General features: G+C 42.8%; 1 protein-coding gene and 1 long non-coding RNA gene across 6 annotated transcripts in view; one reads left to right on the forward strand and one right to left on the reverse strand.

Annotated features, from left to right (window-relative positions):
• LOC141103386 (coagulation factor XIII B chain-like) overlaps positions 1-19,218 on the forward strand; it is a 1,015,098-nt gene that overhangs the window by 768,952 nt on the left and 226,928 nt on the right. The gene's annotated exons all lie outside the window — the stretch shown is intronic.
• On the reverse strand, positions 9,239-16,716 carry LOC141103385 (uncharacterized). The gene is made up of 2 exons (XR_012235314.1): positions 15,240-16,716; positions 9,239-11,608 (listed from the first exon to the last, which is right to left on the reverse strand). It is a non-coding gene; the product is annotated as an uncharacterized lncRNA (long non-coding RNA).

Genomic DNA, 19,218 nt, shown 5'->3' on the forward strand with positions numbered 1-19,218 from the left:
CCAAGCCACGCCCCGGGAACGGAATTTTTAACCTCGGCTGGGGTTGAGGTACATCTCAGATAGGATCACAGAGGGGTTGGGGCATTGGTAGAGGTAGGTGCCTACCTCTGCCGATTTTAAAGTCCAGAACTCGTTATAAGGCCTCAATGTCCTGGTCTCCGGTTGCTACAGAACCTTATCAAGTAAGTGTTTTTCCTCAGAACCTGAAAGAGGAACCATATGTGTGCCTCTCAGTGTGAGGTAGGGTATGCGGTAGTGCAAAGGGTGGAAGGGAACCTGGGGCAGTGTCAAACCCCCCCACAACTCCTTACCATTCGTTTGTATCTTGCTTGAGTCTGGGAAAATGGCGTGAGCCAAGTCTCTGGGCAGTGTTAGTTGATAAAGGTAGGCAGGGGGGAGCAAGGGCTACATCACAGCCCTCCGTGTTCCGGTCGCGTATTCAAGGATTTGTTTTGCGACCAGCAGAAGATGGGGAGGCGTGCAGGCTTTCATCCGTTTCCATGTCCCCGTGTCTTCTAGGAGGAGAATTACCTGAGGTTCTGCAGTGACGTTGTCTGCTTCTCTGCGACCTCGAGGTGTCGCTAGGGTGGGCAGGAATCCAGGGCTCTGCTTGCAGAAAAGCACTGTACCAGTCCGGGACCATGGGAATGTCCAGTGCTTCACAGAAGGGCCGAAGGTCCGATGGCATTCGCAGATGTGCTGTGCGATTTCCAGCGGTTGCCTGCAGGCAGAATGGAAATTTCCATCTATAGGGGATGCGTCTGTCCTGCAAAACTTGCAGGAGCGGGCAGAGGTCTCTTCTATGCTGCAGGGTGATGGCGGATAGGTCTTGAAACAGTTGGATACGTGCTCCTTCATATGCCAAAGAATGACCAAATCACAATCAAAAATGCGGCCAAGGGTGGGAACATTGTGGTGTTCAATAATGAAGACTACATTAGGATGTGTAATAGACTATTATACAATCGGGAGTGGTATCGACTGATACCAGCGAGTTTGGTTAAAAAATATAATCAGGATTTCTATACACTAATAGATACGGCCTATTCCAACTCAACAATCACAAAATCCCTATGGGAATATATTAGGAACAACTTCCCTCGTACACCGGTCTTCTATTCATTACCCAAAATCCATAAAGACATAAAAAACCCCCCCGGTAGACCAATTATCTCCGGTATAGGGGCAATTAGTGAAAATGCAAGCAAACTGATAGACGAAGTACTGAAACCATTCGTCTATGCCCTTCCCTCCTTTGTAAAAGACACAGTACACTTTTTACAAATTATTGATAAACAAGCAATCCCCGAACATGCTATGTTTGTCACAATCGATGTCGAATCTTTGTATAGTTCCATTCCCCATGAGAAGGGTATAGCAGCCATCAAACATATCCTTCGTACAGCCAGAGATATGGACCCCACATATGGAGAGTTCATTACCTCATTACTAGAATTTATCCTTGGCCACAATGTGTTTACTTTTAATGGCTCCCACTACCTCCAGGTGCAGGGGGTTGTGATGGGGACATGTTGTGCCCCATCGTATGCCAACCTGTACCTGGGGGAGTGGGAGGCCATGTTCCTGGGTGATGAGGGTCTGTTGATGTACACGGACCACATACTTGGGTGGTACCGGTACATCGACGACCTTTTCATCATATGGGACGGATCGATCGACCTCCTTAAGCAGTGCTTGCTGAGGATGAACCGCAACGACTTTAACCTCAACTTTACTATGTCGTTTGACAAACAGTGCGTCACATTTCTGGACGTAGAGATCTGCAGGGGCGAAGAAGGAAATATCATAAGTAGACTATATAGAAAACCCACTGCAAGTAATGCAATTCTGCATGCGAGCAGTTTCCACCCTAAACCCCTCCTTAATTCAATTCCATATAGCCAGTACCTTAGATTGAAACGCAACTGCTCCGATGATAACACCTTCAGAATAGAGGCAAACAAATTACGTGACAGATTACTACTACGGGGGTATTCCCATGCGTCACTCAAACGCTCTTTCAAAAAAGCTCTGATGCAGCCAAGAGAGGAGTTACTATACTCTAAAAAAACAAATAAACCTGACAAGAATGATACTGACACTCTCAGGATCATTACCAAATTTAACAACCAACACAGACAGGTCAGGAATATTGTGACAAAATACTGGCACATGCTGCAGTGTGATCCAACATTAGGACCGTTGGTCCCACAGAGACCTCTCTTTACTTTTAAAAGAACCACCTCCTTGAGAGACAAGATCACTGCAAGCGAGTTTAAGGCAGGGGTAAATAAAATACACTGCAAATACAAGGGAACATTTATGTGTGGTAAATGTAAGTACTGCAAATATATGCTTACGAAAAAAAACCCGATCCTCCCGAACGGTCAGCCCTTCCACCCCAAACACTTCGCCAATTGCAAGACTTATGGGGTGATATACCTACTTCTGTGCGAATGTACATGTTTCTATATAGGGAAAACTAAAACAGAATTTTGGAAGAGGGCATATAGACATATAGTAAGCATGGAAACATGTGACCCTGACCTCCCACTTGGGAGACATACTTTAACAGTACATAAGGGTAAATTCCCTAAGATTAAATTCCTTATTCTGGACCGGGTACATCCGGAATCTAGGGGAGGTGACTGGAATAAGACACTTTTACAGTTAGAATCCCGCTGGATATATAATCTAAGAGCTACCCAACCCCCAGGCTTGAACGAAACCATCTGGTTCAAGCCCTTTCTCGAAGGTTTCTCATCAGGTAGTAGAGAGCAATGAATAAGATAATTATGTATACAATATGTATCTATACTTGGACCATAGACCTAGCTTCCGAATATACTAATATTTCGCCTTTTAACACCCCCTACCCCTATGGGACTACTGCATGCTCCTCTATATATCAATCTACATACTACTCTGCCCCCCCCCCCTTCTGCCTACACACAACTAGAGGCATATATATATATATATATATATATATATATATATATATATATATATATATATATATATATAGACTGGCCGTATCTCTATGTATTTATTTATATTCTGTGTTATCGATTATATACCTCTTAGGCTACAAAACATCATTAATAAAGACCTAGAAGAGGCGTTCTAAATTGAGTAATATATATATATATGCCTAGTCTGGTTGTTTACTATCTAGATTTATGGTTACATAGAAGTGGGACCTATAGAATGTTCTATAATGTACTATAATGATATGTTCTGGATATTTTTGATCAAACTACTGTTATGCATATGCGTACCCTATGTTAAGACACTTTGGGTCCCAATAATCCGGAGTATGTATATATAATTAATTTGAATTCCTGGATCCCACCTGTACAATGTCTATCTGAGTTATACATTTTATTTGCTTGTGAATCTAAGTTACTGTTTTACAATGTATGTCCCTCCATTAGGAACCATTCCAACCTGTATACACTGCCCATTAGCGCCTTTTCCTATATAATGGTGACCATTTTACTATATGTACATTCTGTTTATATTATGCACATATTAGTGCTTTTTTATTTTCTATTTGCACTCTTCCCACCTTGTGATCTGTCATCCACCGGGCACACAAAGCCGCCTGAGCGATCCTGGCTCATGGCGGTGCTGTGTGAGGTACAGTGTTGCTGACACTGTCCTCCATCTTGCGACCCCGGCGGACATGCGCAGTCCGCCGGGGAAGCCAGACGTGCCGGCGGGTGTAGTAGGCGTGGCCACGCCTCATCGCGTCTGCGAGCGCATGCGCTGTGGGGACCTGGCGGCGCTCGCTCCACCCGGGGGGCCAGTTCCAGCGCGTCCGTCCCTCCCCCACCATCCACAATCAGCTGTTGGATATGTCATCAACAGCTGATTGGTGGGGAGGGCTTGAAATACTCCGGCAATGCTCACACCGAGCGTCATCTGCTGCGGGCAGGACGCTGTCGGTGTGAGCTGTCGATATATACTGTGAGTAACCCTGATGCCATACTGAACTGCACACTCATCACTGTAACTACAAGCCATAAAACCTATATCATATCTGTACCTCTCATGTTTCTCCCTCCTTTCCCCCCCCCCCCTCCCCTCCCCTCTCCTTTCCTTCCTTTCTTTCTTTCCTCTCCCCCTCTTTTTTTTCCCCCCTTTTTTCCCCCCTTTGCCCCCCCCTTCTATTTCCTTTGCTTCCCCCCGCCTTCATTCCTTTCCGCCCTTTTACCCATCCCCTCTCCTTCCTTCCCTCGTTTCCCCTTCCCCCTCCCCCCCTCTTCCTTTCCCCCGTTTCCTTTTCTTTCCCCATCCCTCTCCTCCTCCTCCCCCCTCCCCTCCTTCCCTCAATTTTCTTTCCCCCCCTCCTTTCTCTCTTTCCTCCCCCCCCCCTTTTTTTTTTTTTTTCCCCCTCCCTTTTCTCTGTTTTATATTTAAAGAGCACCTGATCAAATTTAACATTCCTGTTTTTTCACATACAAAATCCTTAAATACATACCTATATATACACACCTTAAACTGTCAAGACAAACGACAGAAGTACTAGAACGAGACCTTTATATGTCCCTTCTCCTTCATGTTGATTTTTCAGTTATTCGAGATCCATCTGGTCTACACCTATTATCAGTTGGTGCTCTTTTTCGAACTCTGTACAGTAGGACTATCAGGTAGGACATATCCAAAAAATTCTTATCTACCACTGAATATACTCATAATTTTGGTCACTATACATCTATCTATACATTTTCGTAATTTACAGGACCCGCATTTGGCCTCAGTGTGATCCCAGATCCAAAATAGTTGTATGCCCTTGATTGATGGGCCCCTCTTCCTATCACAAGGAAGTAAAACCACCCTATATATCCATACCCAGCTACTTCTATCTTGACAGAGGTTACATGAATACTTTGGGCACACCAAACAAAGTCTTATACACCACGATTGGAAGACGCGCTTGATGGGCAGTATGTGTCAGCACCGTTGTTTTTAAACCTTTCTGGAATGCGTAGCCAATATTTATATATACCAATGTAAGTGTAAACGAAATGAATATAATATTGCATCTATATATCTTTGGCTTGATTGATATATACATATATTTATTATGTTTATGTTGTATATACTATTTCCTATATAGAAATCTTTGTTAAAGCTTACAACCACCCCTGAAGAAGGAGGCTAAAACAACTCCGAAACGCGTCGGGTGCAAGCGTATTGGTATCAATAGCTATAAATATATGAAATCGCATTCCTTTTTATTTATGTCATTTGTTGACGTTGTAATGAATAAATTGTTGTTTACTTAAAATACTCTCCTACACATTTCTTTACCTGTGCCCTTAAAGTCCACTAGGGGAATTATCTCTGTTTAACTTCATATGCCAAATGAGCGTGGTTTCGGGCCAGGCATAGTATGTCTTCCTTTTGGGTAAAGCTGACCAGGCAGCATACTGCATCCCTGGGTGGGTCAGTGTCCCTACCCCTAGGTCTCAACGCTCTGTGACACCTCTCCATTTCTACCGGTGCATCTGGTGGTCTGCCTAGGAGGGTATTAAATATGCCCCACACAGCGGCCTGCAGCTGGGGTCCCTCTACTGTCTCCGGGATCCCGTGGACACGCAAATTGCGTCTGCGGCCCCTATTATCCAAGTCCTCCATGTGCCTGTGCATGTCCATGAGGTGCTGTGTGTGTGTGTACTCAATCTTTGTTGTGCCTGCGTAATGGTCAACTCCACCCTGCTACAGCCTTAATGCCCAATTTCAGCTCTGAGATGGCTGCTGACAATGTATTCTTAATGTCCAGCACGACTAGCTGTAGGTCTGCTAGGCAGAGGAGAGGCCTGTGAGAGAGACACATTCATGAGGGGGGTTACAGGAGTGTCAGCGGCGGCTGGATGTCCTGTGTTACTACAGACCACAGCTTGAGATGCGGCCTGTGTGTCCGTGAGCTGGGTCCGGAACATCGCTATTATGTTCCTGCTGAGTTGAGTGGATGGGTCTGGATGCGACCGGGAGGTCGGCTGGCTCTTGCCCGCCATCAGTATAGCTGCAGATCGGGGCTATTTTAGCTGCTGGGGTGCTTCGGTGGAGCTCTGGATGATAGAGCTCTGTCTCTATGCGGCCATTCCGTTCCGGCACCAAGCCACGCCCCCACTACATACATTTTTAAAAGCCTTTAAAAGCCTTTCCAGGTTACCACTTTAGATTTACAGAGGAGGTCTACTGCCAAAATTACTGCCCTCGATCTGACCTTCGCGGTGATACCTCACATGCATGGAGCAATTGCTGTGTACATTTGACGCCAGACCAATGCTTGTGTTCGCCTTTGTGCGAGAGCAGAGGGGGACAGGGGTGCTTTTTTTTTTTTTTCTTTTTTTTTTTTCTTTTTTATCTTATTCTTAAAGTACCCGTACCCGTGCTTTTTTTAATCATTTTTATTGTTATGTCAGGGAATGTAAATAGCTATGATAGCAATAGGTAGTGACAGGTACTCTTTTTTGAAAAAATTGGGGTCTATTAGACCCTAGATCTCTCCTCTGCCCTCAAAGCATCTGACCACACCAAGATCGGTGTGATAAAATGCTTTCCCAATTTTCCAATGGCGCGGTTTACATCCGGCGAAATCCAAGTCATGAATTGCTCGTAGCTTCCGGTTTCTTAGGCCATAGAGATGATTGGAGCCATTCTGGTGTCTAATCAGCTCTATGGTCAACTGGCTGAATCACCGGCTGCATTCTCAGGTTCTCTGGACAGGAGAGCCAGAGAAAACCATGGAAGACGGTGGGGGGGGACACATTCCCTCCCACTGCTTCTAAAAGCAGTATAGAGGCTAATTAGCTACTAGGATTGCTTTTACATGAAAGCCGACCACTGGCTGAAAAGAATGATACCAAGATGATACCTAAACCTGCAGGCATCATTCTGGTATAACCACTCAAAATCCAGCAACATACCAGTACGTTGCTGGTCCTTATTGGGCATATATTGTAATCTTTTTTTCCATGCAGCCTGTGGGCTGAACGAAAAAAAGAGATTGATCGGTGGGTATGCCCACCATTAATATACCTCTCTTCATCCACCCACTTCTAATGATGGGCATACATGCACCATTTTTATAAATGCCGAAGCATGGGGGCATCCGCCCCAAAAGTTAGGAGAAAATCTCTCCTCCGCCCCTGCTGCCCCCATGCTTCGGCATATATGCTCTTTTTTTTAACTGTGGTGGTGAAATCGCCTCCTACAGCGCTGGAGTCACGGCTTTATGTATTGTGGGAGCAAACGCTGTTGCTGTCAAGATAAATAAATCCGCGCTGCAACTGAATGGTGTATCTGCTAAGCAAATGATGGTTAACAATAAAACAAAGTAACATTACAGTATAACAGTAAGACATACCATATCTGCAAAGCAAATACAAAAAAAAATTGTAAAAAATAAAACATTTTTTAACGCAACCTGTGCCTAAAATATATGCCGAAGCATGGGGGCATCCACCCGCAAAAGGTAGGAGCAAATCGCTCCTCCGCCCCTGCTGCCCCCATGCTTTAGCATATATGTTCTTTTTTTTTTAATTGTGGTGGTGAAATCACCTCCGACAGCGCTGGAGTCACGGCTTTATGTATCATGGGAGCAAACGCTGTTGCTGTCAAGAAAAATAAATCTGCGCTGCAGCTGAATGGCGTACCTGAAAACAAAAAATGGTTAACAATAAAACACAGTAAACAGTAAAGTATAAAAAATTGCATACCTGAATAGCAAACATGATAAAACATAATAAGAATAAAACATTGCAGAATAGAATACAGTAAAAGAGCAGAACAATAGAGAGAGAATAGAGAGGGAGAGAACAATAAAACAACTATTTTTGTTTTTTTTATTTTATATATTATTTTTTTTTTACACTTTTTTTTGTAACTGTAACTTTTGTAACTGTAACCAGTTCTAGGTTCGGGTCCCTCAAAATGCGATGGCATCTTGGGAGACCCTGTGAAAGTGTGCCTTTTCTGTGCAATGCTGTACCCTACGCTAATATTTAAAGGGGTTGTAAAGGTAAAAATTTTTTCACCTTAATGCATTCTATGCATTAAGGTGAAAAAACTTTTGACAGTACCGCCGCCCCCAGCCCCCCCGTTTTACTTACCTGACGCCTCGAATCTTCGCTGCACGTTCTTGTCATCTTCGCTGCAGCTCAGCCTGGTCGCTGATTGGCTGCAGTGGATGGATTGAAAGCAGCGCAGCCATTGGCTCGCGCTGCTGTCAATCACATCCGATGACGCGGCGCGCCGGGGGGCGGGGCCGAGTGATACAGCGAGCGGCTATAGCCGCCGGCTGTATCACGGGAGCGCGCCCGCAAGCACTCACCACCATGCGAGGGAGCTCGCATTAAGGTGGTGAATGCTTGCGGGGAGGAGCTGAGACAGCCGCCGAGGGACCCCAGAAGACTAGGTTCGGGGCCACTCTGTGCAGAACGAGCTGCACAGTGAAGGTAAGTATGGTATGTTTGTTATTTTTAAAAAAAAAAAAAAATACCTTTACAACCGCTTTAACTAGTGTATGGTAGCGTTCAAAACACTCACCAATGCAAAGACCAGGATTGTCAGGACAGGAGGGACAATAATAGCGGGTGTCACGCCTATATCCGCGCTTGCTGCAGACACAACATCTTTTTTGGGGGGTTCGTTGGGTAGGGGTACTCGGGAGGACATAAAATGCCTCTCATGCAGCCAGCTTACTGCATTTGGTTGGGGATGGTGAGGTGGAGCACCGTCTGGAAACAGAAGGGCTCTGACGATCTCTTTCTGGAATTTAAGGAAGGATCCAGTCCGTCCTGAAGCTCTGTATAGCACATGAGCGTTCAGAAAAGCCAATTGAAATAAATAAAGAGACACTTTCTTGTACCAGCGTCTGGCCTTACGGGCAACTAGGTACGGCGCCAACAACTGGTCGTTGAGGTCCACCCCTCCCATATTAGGGTTATATTCGTGGACACAGAGGGGTTTCTCCACAACACCAGTCGCCGTAGGAATTTGGACCGTCGTGTCTGCATGAAGGGAGGTAAGAACGAAAACATTCTTATTATCCCTCCACTTCATAGTGTCGTGAATATTCAGTCAGAATAAGTTGTGCCTTTTTAAGGACAGGTTTCCCGCACAATAATTATCCTTGAGTAATTTTTAACGAAGATATTTTTAAGATACAAAATCAATCAATATGACACAGTCTATGCTTGTGAAACTTATTCACGGAGACGTGTGGTCATACGAAAAAGTTATTTATTGGTAAACAAACACAAATAATCACATGAAATTAAGATACCGATTGCGTTACATGAACGTCTTGAACATCAATAAAAACACTTGCAAAAATGGGCATACCGTCCCTTTGACATAATACCACCATGATAACTTCTCGGTAGAATCAATAACCTTGTGAACTTGACAATTGAACAGAACATCTGTATTTCACACGTACAACCGTTACTATACTGCAGGTAAGTAAGTGGTTAAAATTGTGAAATAAATTAGACGTTTGCTTTGTCAATAAATGTGGCAACTATGCAAAAAGAAAAATATAATGAAAAAATCTGAATCTTTAGAGAAAAATCTACAAGGCGGTTATTGATTCGGGAAAATGATTATCAACTGTATAATATTCAATACATCAATATCTGTGAGAACATATCAATATTTGAGAGAACATACAAGATAAAATCAACATGATATAATTACCCATTCCAGGATGGCTGCAGTTCCTATGGGCTAGTTACCAGAGTTAAAATGGCTGCCGTAGTTTCAAAATGGATACTCCTAAAGAGGATTTACTTCTTGTGACCTCCGAGTTCTAAGTATTAGGTGTTGAGGAATCTTCATGAATGTAAAGATATGTATTCATGCATGGTGCATGAGTGTCAGTCTGGGAGTGTATGTCTCCCAGTGTCCCCCCTTTAGGGTGGATCCCTGAGCTCTCCCCCTGAGCTCTCTCCTCCTTCTGTTTGTTCATTCTCCTTGCCTCTAAATACCATTTCAGATAATAAGACCATAAAAATTATAATGGCTCTGCCCAAAAGGAGGTGGCTCACTTCCCATTGGGTTAGGAGACTTAATTATTAACTTCCTCTGGAAATTTAGTGAGTTCAAATAATACCACCTTCAACCACCAGGTGTCTCACACATGTTTTGAGTCCATCCTTTTAAATGAATACGTCCTATTTTCATAAGGTGTATAATGGTAAGGATAAGTATATACTTTTAAATATTCTGGTACTCGGTCTAATGTAAAATACACTCAGTATAAGTTTGATTAATCATCATTACATAACTTGGTTATATAACTGTATCTCTATAAATGTATATCTGTAAACTGGTCTATCTAGGAAACACACACATTGTTATATATTTCATCAATACCACATAAAATGATTATCTATATGGATACCTGTATAACTTCTGGTATCTCCACTGAACATTTGTTTATCTTAAGTGTAGGCTACAATCTTATATGATTATAATCATGATTATATGTTTTTCCTAATACTAATTCATTACCTAAAACACTTCTACTTATAAAATCACACTTTCATATACATTTTCTTCATAGCAAAGTTGTTGGGTCCGCCGACGCCAACATTATAATGTCTCTGTGACCTACAATGTCAGAGATAGTTTAAAATGACTTATGATAACCTTATTGATACCTTATATTATTTTTGACTAGCACAATATTAAACTTTCACTAATGCGTTGAGAGGGACCTTGAACCTTCTCACTGGGTGTTTAGAACTGACTTGTTTGTCTAAACCATCCTAAAAAGTTCATACAATGGGTTCTATTAGCCAAGGTGTTAGCTATTTAAACAGTTCTCCACTCGAACACAATGAGTGAGGCTATCTCTATGCTATAAAAGTCTATGTCTCCTTGTGTCCTGTGGCAGCATTTGTTTATTCACAATACCATGTAAGTATCTCCTTGTTTTGTGACAGGAATAGTCTTTGTTCCAACAGCTTCCTTTACAATACATGCTTGTAAAAGTCTTCAATATTTGAGGTAGTAGAGACAGGCTTGGTCAAACATGAGAATGTCCATTTTATCCTAAAAGTCCCCAAGAGGGCAACAGTTCAACTATTTAACATCACAGTTCATCGACTTGGTGAGGCCTAAGCATCTCTCATGTTTCTGCCAGTAAATATAAAATATATTTATTCATGAATTCACAACAAATCCCCCCTTGTGAAGTGTTCAAATGCCGGGAGTCGTTTGAAAGACTTCACCAATGCAAAATGTTGAAGAAAGATGGCCTCATTCGGGTCTTGTAAATCTAGCTGTGGAGATGGATCCGTATTGTGGATCTATGCTTAAAGGGTGTAGACACCTTCATGTGGGTGTAATTCTTTGAAGGGAAAACACAAAATGGGTTGGTGATCGATGTGTGCATCTCAGGGCCGTCATCCGTTGGTTGGCGGGAAATGGATCACTTCGGGCACCTTTGGGTCTTGGCCGTCCTGGGAGGTTTGTCCGTGTAGACTGGCCATCAGTGGTGTTCCGGAATCCCCCATACGGTTCCTTCGCTGGATGTTTCACACACATTGGTGCTCTCGGTTTTGTTGACCGGCTCATGGACATCTTAGTCCTGTAAGGGAAAATGGATTCCGTTAGAAAAGACATATATAGTCTCCCTTTTTTTTTTACATGATCTGTGTTTGAGATCTCAATGTTTTTTTTTTTCCATTGTGTCATCAGTCCTTTAACTAAACGCTCTGGATAGCATGACAATATATGAAACATTTGCTATGGGAGACAAAGCTTCAGGGCTTATTAACATGAGGACATTTCTTTACAGCTGTGGATACCAGACATGAATGACTGACTGACATTCTTCAGAACCATTTTTTTTTTTTTTTTTTTTTAGCTTACTTGTAGCAGTTCTGGAATAATAACAATTAGAACATTTAAGTTTGACATGTGACACTTATTGTCGGTACTAAGATATTTGACATTATAGTCAACCTTCTACTGGTGAGGAATAAAACAAATAAAATCTCCCCCCTTTGGGGGTCAATACAAATCTTTTGAGGCAATCAAACTACCTTATGCGGGTGACTCCTCATCTTTTACCAAAATATCAAACCATTTAGGCCTCCTGATATTAATGTCTTTAGGATTCGGTCTTCCTCTGGAATCACCGTCTTAGGCGACTTCTTGAAATTAGGCTGTTTGGAGCGACCTGTGTATGTCAGAGGAATGAAGTGACCACTGAAAAATAGGAGAATAATTAATATCTAACAACCACCATCCCCCGGTAGGGATTTCAGGATCCTCATTACTGTGACCTGGGGAAAAACATGGTGTTAGAACTTCTGTCTCCTATACCTTTATTCAGTGCATTCCTCTGATTTATTTTACCATAGGTGCTTCAAAGGCTCTGTGGCCCTTGGTTGGCCACAGGATTTGCCCCTTGAAGAAATGCTATTCACGTTCCGTACAGCAATAAAACCGTGTAACATATTTATAATTTGAACGATTTAGGATTTTGCATTGCTTACGGGTTGATCAGAATTGGGTCGTGGGACCCGGTTTCTGTGCCTTCTAGGGACTACTGGCTCAGTTTGATCAGACATATCCCCATCAGAACCACTGTCTTTATTTTGGGATATTTGTCTGGGCCTTAGTTGCTCCCTATTTACCTGTGTAGGCCCCCGGGGCCAATTACACTGGTGAGGGTGTCTACCCTTAGGTTTAAATCTGACCCGTGGGAGATACACCCTATAGTTTCTTTCGAAGTTTGGGCCAGGATCCCATGGGTGGTACTCCCGAGGTGGTCTTTGCTCCCCCCTTCTATTTGGTGGGGTATCTGGTCTCCTGCTAGGGAAACTCTTTGGCACGTCTCCTCTGACTATGTCAGCGTATGTCTTTTTCTGGGTTTCAACATGTACTGATTTAGGAGATACATGAATTCCATTCCCAAATTTATTTGAGGGCTCAGGCCCCCCTTTGTTTTCACCAGTCTGTTGGATAGAATACAAATTGTTACTCTCTTTTACCAACGACTCCGGTGAACACCCCCCTTTGTAATCTTTTGCTAAACTCACTTTTATGTAGTTAGGTAGGGCCTTGGAAGATGTGGATTTAAACTCATGGTGGTTGTGATCTGGCTCCTTTTCTGCTACGTGGGAAGCACTTTTGATCACAGCCAGATTTTCGAGGCCTAAAACTGATAGGGTATTTTCATAGGTCTCGATGTGGTCAATAACGCACATGGATCCCTCTTCCTTAAAGTCTGGGACAGCATAATTTACAAATTTTATTATTTCTGAGGTGTCTTGTATAGGGGTGTCTGGCTTTTTCTCTGATCCCAAAGAAAATTGATTAGATCCCCTTTCATGTGGTGGTTCACTTTTTACCCCCGTTTGCTCCACAGATGGCTTGGAGTAGGATATTGGTTCTTTTTCTGATTTCTCCTCATTGTCTGACTCCCAACCTTCATATTCAGAATCAGATTCAGAGTCAGATTCTGAAGTACTGTCAGACTCGTCACTAAAGACTGGGACAGCATCATTTACAAATTTTATTATTTCTGAGGTATCTTGTTTAGGGGTGTCTGGCTTTTTCTCTGATCCCAAAGAAAATTGATTAGATCCCCTTTCATGTGGTACTTCACTTTTTACTCCCCTTTGCTCTACAGATGGCTTGGGGTAAGATATTGATTCTTTTTCCGATTCCTCCTTCTCGTCTGACTCCCAACCTTCATATTCAGAATCAGAGTCAGAATCATATTCAGAGTCAGATTCTGAAGTACTATCAAACTCGTCCCTTTCAGGGATGCGTATCTGAGTATTACCCTGGGGCATAAACTTCATTTGTTCTATTGATTTTTCTAATTGCTTAATTAGGGGTTCCTGCCAACTTCCTGAATTTCCACTGCCTATTACTCGGCAACTTCCTAAATTTCCACTGCAAATTACTCGGCAATTTTCGTCAGGAGACTCGTTTTCCTGCAGAAAACTCTCCCTCTCCTCTATTAATTGTTCCCACTCTTTACTTATTTGGTGGAATCCGTCCATAATTGTTTTAGCGTCCTTTTTTGCTTGTTCAAATTTATCTAGAAAATCTAAGATATCATCTTTCTGTTGGGTACTTTGATATTTGAACTCAATCTGAAGATACAGCAGGATCATACTTAATTCCAAAAGAAGGTGTTCAAGCCTTTTTATTCCCTTTGTCTTAGAGAAGCTGTCTGTGAGTTCATTACTTTGACCTTCCGCGTTCCACATGTCTTTCATTAACTGACTGGCGCGGCTTTTACGGTCTTTAATGTATGCTTCTAGACCAGTCTCATTAGACAAACTTTTTCTGACATGATCCGTCATTTCAATTTTAGAAATTTTTTCCAACATTTCCTGTACTTGTACCAATTTTCTCTGAGTACTCATACTACCACTAAGGGCTGACTCTTGATCATCCCCCCCAACATGAAATTCACTTTGACCAGACATTTTTGGCATAAAAATAAAAATTTTCCAAAAATTAATAATTAAAATTTCATGCAAAGTATTATGTATGTCACCACCATAACTATGATTGATCTTGTACAAAACATCGACGTTATCTCAGCTCAGTGCCTCCATTATGTCGTGAATATTCAGTCAGAATAAGTTGTGCCTTTTTAAGGACAGGTTTCCCGCACAATAATTATCCTTGAGTAATTTTTAACGAAGATATTTTTAAGATACAAAATCAATCAATATGACACAGTCTATGCTTGTGAAACTTATTCACGGAGACGTGTGGTCATACGAAAAAGTTATTTATTGGTAAACAAACACAAATAATCACATGAAATTAAGATACCGATTGCGTTACATGAACGTCTTGAACATCAATAAAAACACTTGCAAAAATGGGCATACAGTCCCTTTGACATAATACCACCATGATAACTTCTCGGTAGAATCAATAACCTTGTGAACTTGACAATTGAACAGAACATCTGTATTTCACACGTACAACAGTTACTATACTGCAGGTAAGTAAGTGGTTAAAATTGTGAAATAAATTAGACGTTTGCTTTGTCAATAAATGTGGCAACTATGCAAAAAGAAAAATATAATGAAAAAATCTGAATCTTTAGAGAAAAATCTACAAGGCGGTTATTGATTCGGGAAAATGATTATCAACTGTATAATATTCAATACATCAATATCTGTGAGAACATATCAATATTTGAGAGAACATACAAGATAAAATCAACATGATATAATTACCCATTCCAGGATGGCTGCAGTTCCTATGGGCTAGTTACCAGAGTTAAAATGGCTGCCGTAGTTTCAAAATGGATACTCCTAAAGAGGATTTACTTCTTGTGACCTCCGAGTTCTAAGTATTAGGTGTTGAGGAATCTTCATGAATGTAAAGATATGTATTCATGCATGGTGCATGAGTGTCAGTCTGGGAGTGTATGTCTCCCAGTGTCCCCCCTTTAGGGTGGATCCCTGAGCTCTCCCCCTGAGCTCTCTCCTCCTTCTGTTTGTTCGTTCTCCTTGCCTCTAAATACCATTTCAGATAATAAGACCATAAAAATTATAATGGCTCTGCCCAAAAGGAGGTGGCTCACTTCCCATTGGGTTAGGAGACTTAATTATTAACTTCCTCTGGAAATTTAGTGAGTTCAAATAATACCACCTTCAACCACCAGGTGTCTCACACATGTTTTGAGTCCATCCTTTTAAATGAATACGTCCTATTTTCATAAGGTGTATAATGGTAAGGATAAGTATATACTTTTAAATATTCTGGTACTCGGTCTAATGTAAAATACACTCAGTATAAGTTTGATTAATCATCATTACATAACTTGGTTATATAACTGTATCTCTATAAATGTATATCTGTAAACTGGTCTATCTAGGAAACACACACATTGTTATATATTTCATCAATACCACATAAAATGATTATCTATATGGATACCTGTATAACTTCTGGTATCTCCACTGAACATTTGTTTATCTTAAGTGTAGGCTACAATCTTATATGATTATAATCATGATTATATGTTTTTCCTAATACTAATTCGTTACCTAAAACACTTCTACTTATAAAATCACACTTTCATATACATTTTCTTCATAGCAAAGTTGTTGGGTCCGCCGACGCCAACATTATAATGTCTCTGTGACCTACAATGTCAGAGATAGTTTAAAATGACTTATGATAACCTTATTGATACCTTATATTATTTTTGACTAGCACAATATTAAACTTTCACTAATGCGTTGAGAGGGACCTTGAACCTTCTCACTGGGTGTTTAGAACTGACTTGTTTGTCTAAACCATCCTAAAAAGTTCATACAATGGGTTCTATTAGCCAAGGTGTTAGCTATTTAAACAGTTCTCCACTCGAACACAATGAGTGAGGCTATCTCTATGCTATAAAAGTCTATGTCTCCTTGTGTCCTGTGGCAGCATTTGTTTATTCACAATACCATGTAAGTATCTCCTTGTTTTGTGACAGGAATAGTCTTTGTTCCAACAGCTTCCTTTACAATACATGCTTGTAAAAGTCTTCAATATTTGAGGTAGTAGAGACAGGCTTGGTCAAACATGAGAATGTCCATTTTATCCTAAAAGTCCCCAAGAGGGCAACAGTTCAACTATTTAACATCACAGTTCATCGACTTGGTGAGGCCTAAGCATCTCTCATGTTTCTGCCAGTAAATATAAAATATATTTATTCATGAATTCACAACAATAGCGAGCAAGTTAAGCAGGCTCTCTCCCCCAGCCTAAGACGGGAATCTACAAGCCGCTGGGGAAAGCCCCAGCGATTAGATCGCATGGTGCCCCATGCTCCAATCTGATGATCAAACAAGTGACTAAAAAGTGGCACGCTCGTGTAATAATTGTCCACGTACAAGTGGTACCCCTTTCTGAATAAGGGTGACACCAAGTCCCACACAATCTTGCCAGCGCTTCCTATGTAGTTAGGGCAGTTTGTCAGCTATACGTGACTATCTTTGCCCTCGTAAACCATAAAATTACATGTATAGCCTGTGGCCCTGTCACAGAGCTTGAACATCTTGACCCCGTATCTGGCACGCTTGCTGGGAAGGTACTGTTTGAATGACAAGGCGCCAGGAAACTTAATTAGGGACTCATCAACACAGACAACTTGATTGGGAGTAAACAAGTCTGCAAAACGTTGGTTGAAGTGGTATACAAGGGGCCGAACTATGTAGAGCCGATCATATCCAGGGTCTCCACGAGGACGACAGAGTTCATTGTTGTTGAAATGCATAAACCGCAAGATCTGCTTGTATCGTGCCGTGGTCATGGAGGCAGAGAACACGGGCATATGGTGAATTGGGTCAGTGGACCAATATGACAGCAACTCACTCTTTTTAGTTATGCCCATGTTGAGGGATAGGCCCAGAAAGAGCTTCAATTCGGGAACGGTAATTGGTCTCCAATTTCTGGCAAGGGAGGACTGGGGAATAGTGGTGATGTGTTGACCAGCGTACAAATTGCTTTGGTCCACAATAGATCTGTAGAGATCTTCATTGAAAAACAGCGAATAAAAATCAAGTGACGTAAAATCAACTGTTTCCACCTGAATGCCGGGTTGGACAGTGAATGGGGGAAGTACGGGTGCTGCAGAAGTGGTGGGTTCCCAATTAGGATTGGCAAATGCAGCAGGAAGGGCACGACGGGTCTGTGTTTTTCTTCTTCTTGGTGGCAGCGGGACACTACTTGTGTTTGCCACCTCACCAGCTTGACCTGCACTTATGGGACTCGCCACGTCACCACATGATACTGCAGTGCTGGTTTGACTATGACCAGGGTGTACTAGGCCGCTGGTGCTTGCCAGTTCACCAGAAGGAATATCGGCGCTAGTACTACTCTGCTCCATATGAGGGACCTACGGTTCTTGCACCTCAACAACAGCAAAAGAAGATTGGGGCCGGGTACGCCTGACCTTGGCAGGGACCACAACTCCGTTGTCAGAGCTATCTGTCATGGAGCCGCTGTCGTCTACAGGATCATATTCTGAGCCTGAATCTGACAGATAAGTGACTTCCTCTTCACTATCTGTGATGCTCAGAAACGTGTAGGCCTCTTCACTAGTGTACCTTCGATTTGCCATTTTGGGCTCTAAATTTAGTGGTACAGTAGTGAGACTCTGCTATTGGTGTTACTGTGACAGGGGGCGCAGGGGGGTGATTGGGGGGTGAAAAGTGTGCCTGCGTGTTCTACTGTAATGTGTAGTGTTGGTGCAAACTTACTTGATGTCTTCTCTCCTCAGAAGCCGGAACAAAAAGACTTCACGAGGAGCGATTACATCACTTCCTCTGCCGCTGTTTACATTACAGCAGCAGAGGAAGATTCACATTCGACGGGAGTGATCACGAGGGGGTGGCCATGAATCAATGGCCTCCCCCTCAGCACAGATCGCTCCTGGAATGAAGCCGACCACCTCGGGCACCGGGGGGGGGTGTGCCCCCCCGCCCGCGGGAGGCAAATCACATATCACATATGTGATTTTTCCTGCCCGTGCCATTTTACCGCAGAATATCTGCGTTAGGCGGTCGGCAAGTGGATTATCAGTATATATATAAATCCCAGCTTTGTGCAGCTACATCTCACTGCAGGCCATTCCTTGTGTACCTATTCCAATACATCAAAGACAGTATGTCTGGAAGACCAACAAGGAGAGGCAGACAGTCACAGGCCAATAAAAGAGGGCAAGCAGGCTCTGTGTCTAGAGGCAACAGTGCTGGTCGTGGACATGGTGCATCCTCATCAGCACGTGGCCATGGGGCATGCTTGTCCTTTTTCTCGGCAGCTGGCTGTGTTGAGCCACAACATGCCGAAGAGTTGGTAGAGTGGATGACCAAGCCGTCCTCATCCTCCTCATCCTCTGTCACCCAGGCTACCTTGGCTGCCAATGCAGGTGCCAAAGCGGCCTATTCCTTGGACTCAAGGTCATCATTAGTTTCTCCTTCCCTAGTCCCACCGAAGGAGTCCCCCGAACTGTTCGCCCACAGTGTCGGGTACATGCTGCAGGAGGATGCGCAGCGTTTTGAAGGCTCCGATGATGGTACCCAGCTTGAGGAAGGCAGTAACTTGAGCCCAGAGAGAAGGGTTGCCCAAGAAGGACAACAAACTGGCAGTCATGCTCCCCCAGCTGCAGCATACTGCCAGGTTTGCTCCAGTGACGAGGAGGGAGGGGATGATGAGCTCACT

The sequence above is a fragment of the Aquarana catesbeiana genome, linkage group LG07, assembly GCF_042186555.1.
Source record: "Aquarana catesbeiana isolate 2022-GZ linkage group LG07, ASM4218655v1, whole genome shotgun sequence".
NCBI lineage: Eukaryota > Metazoa > Chordata > Amphibia > Anura > Ranidae > Aquarana > Aquarana catesbeiana.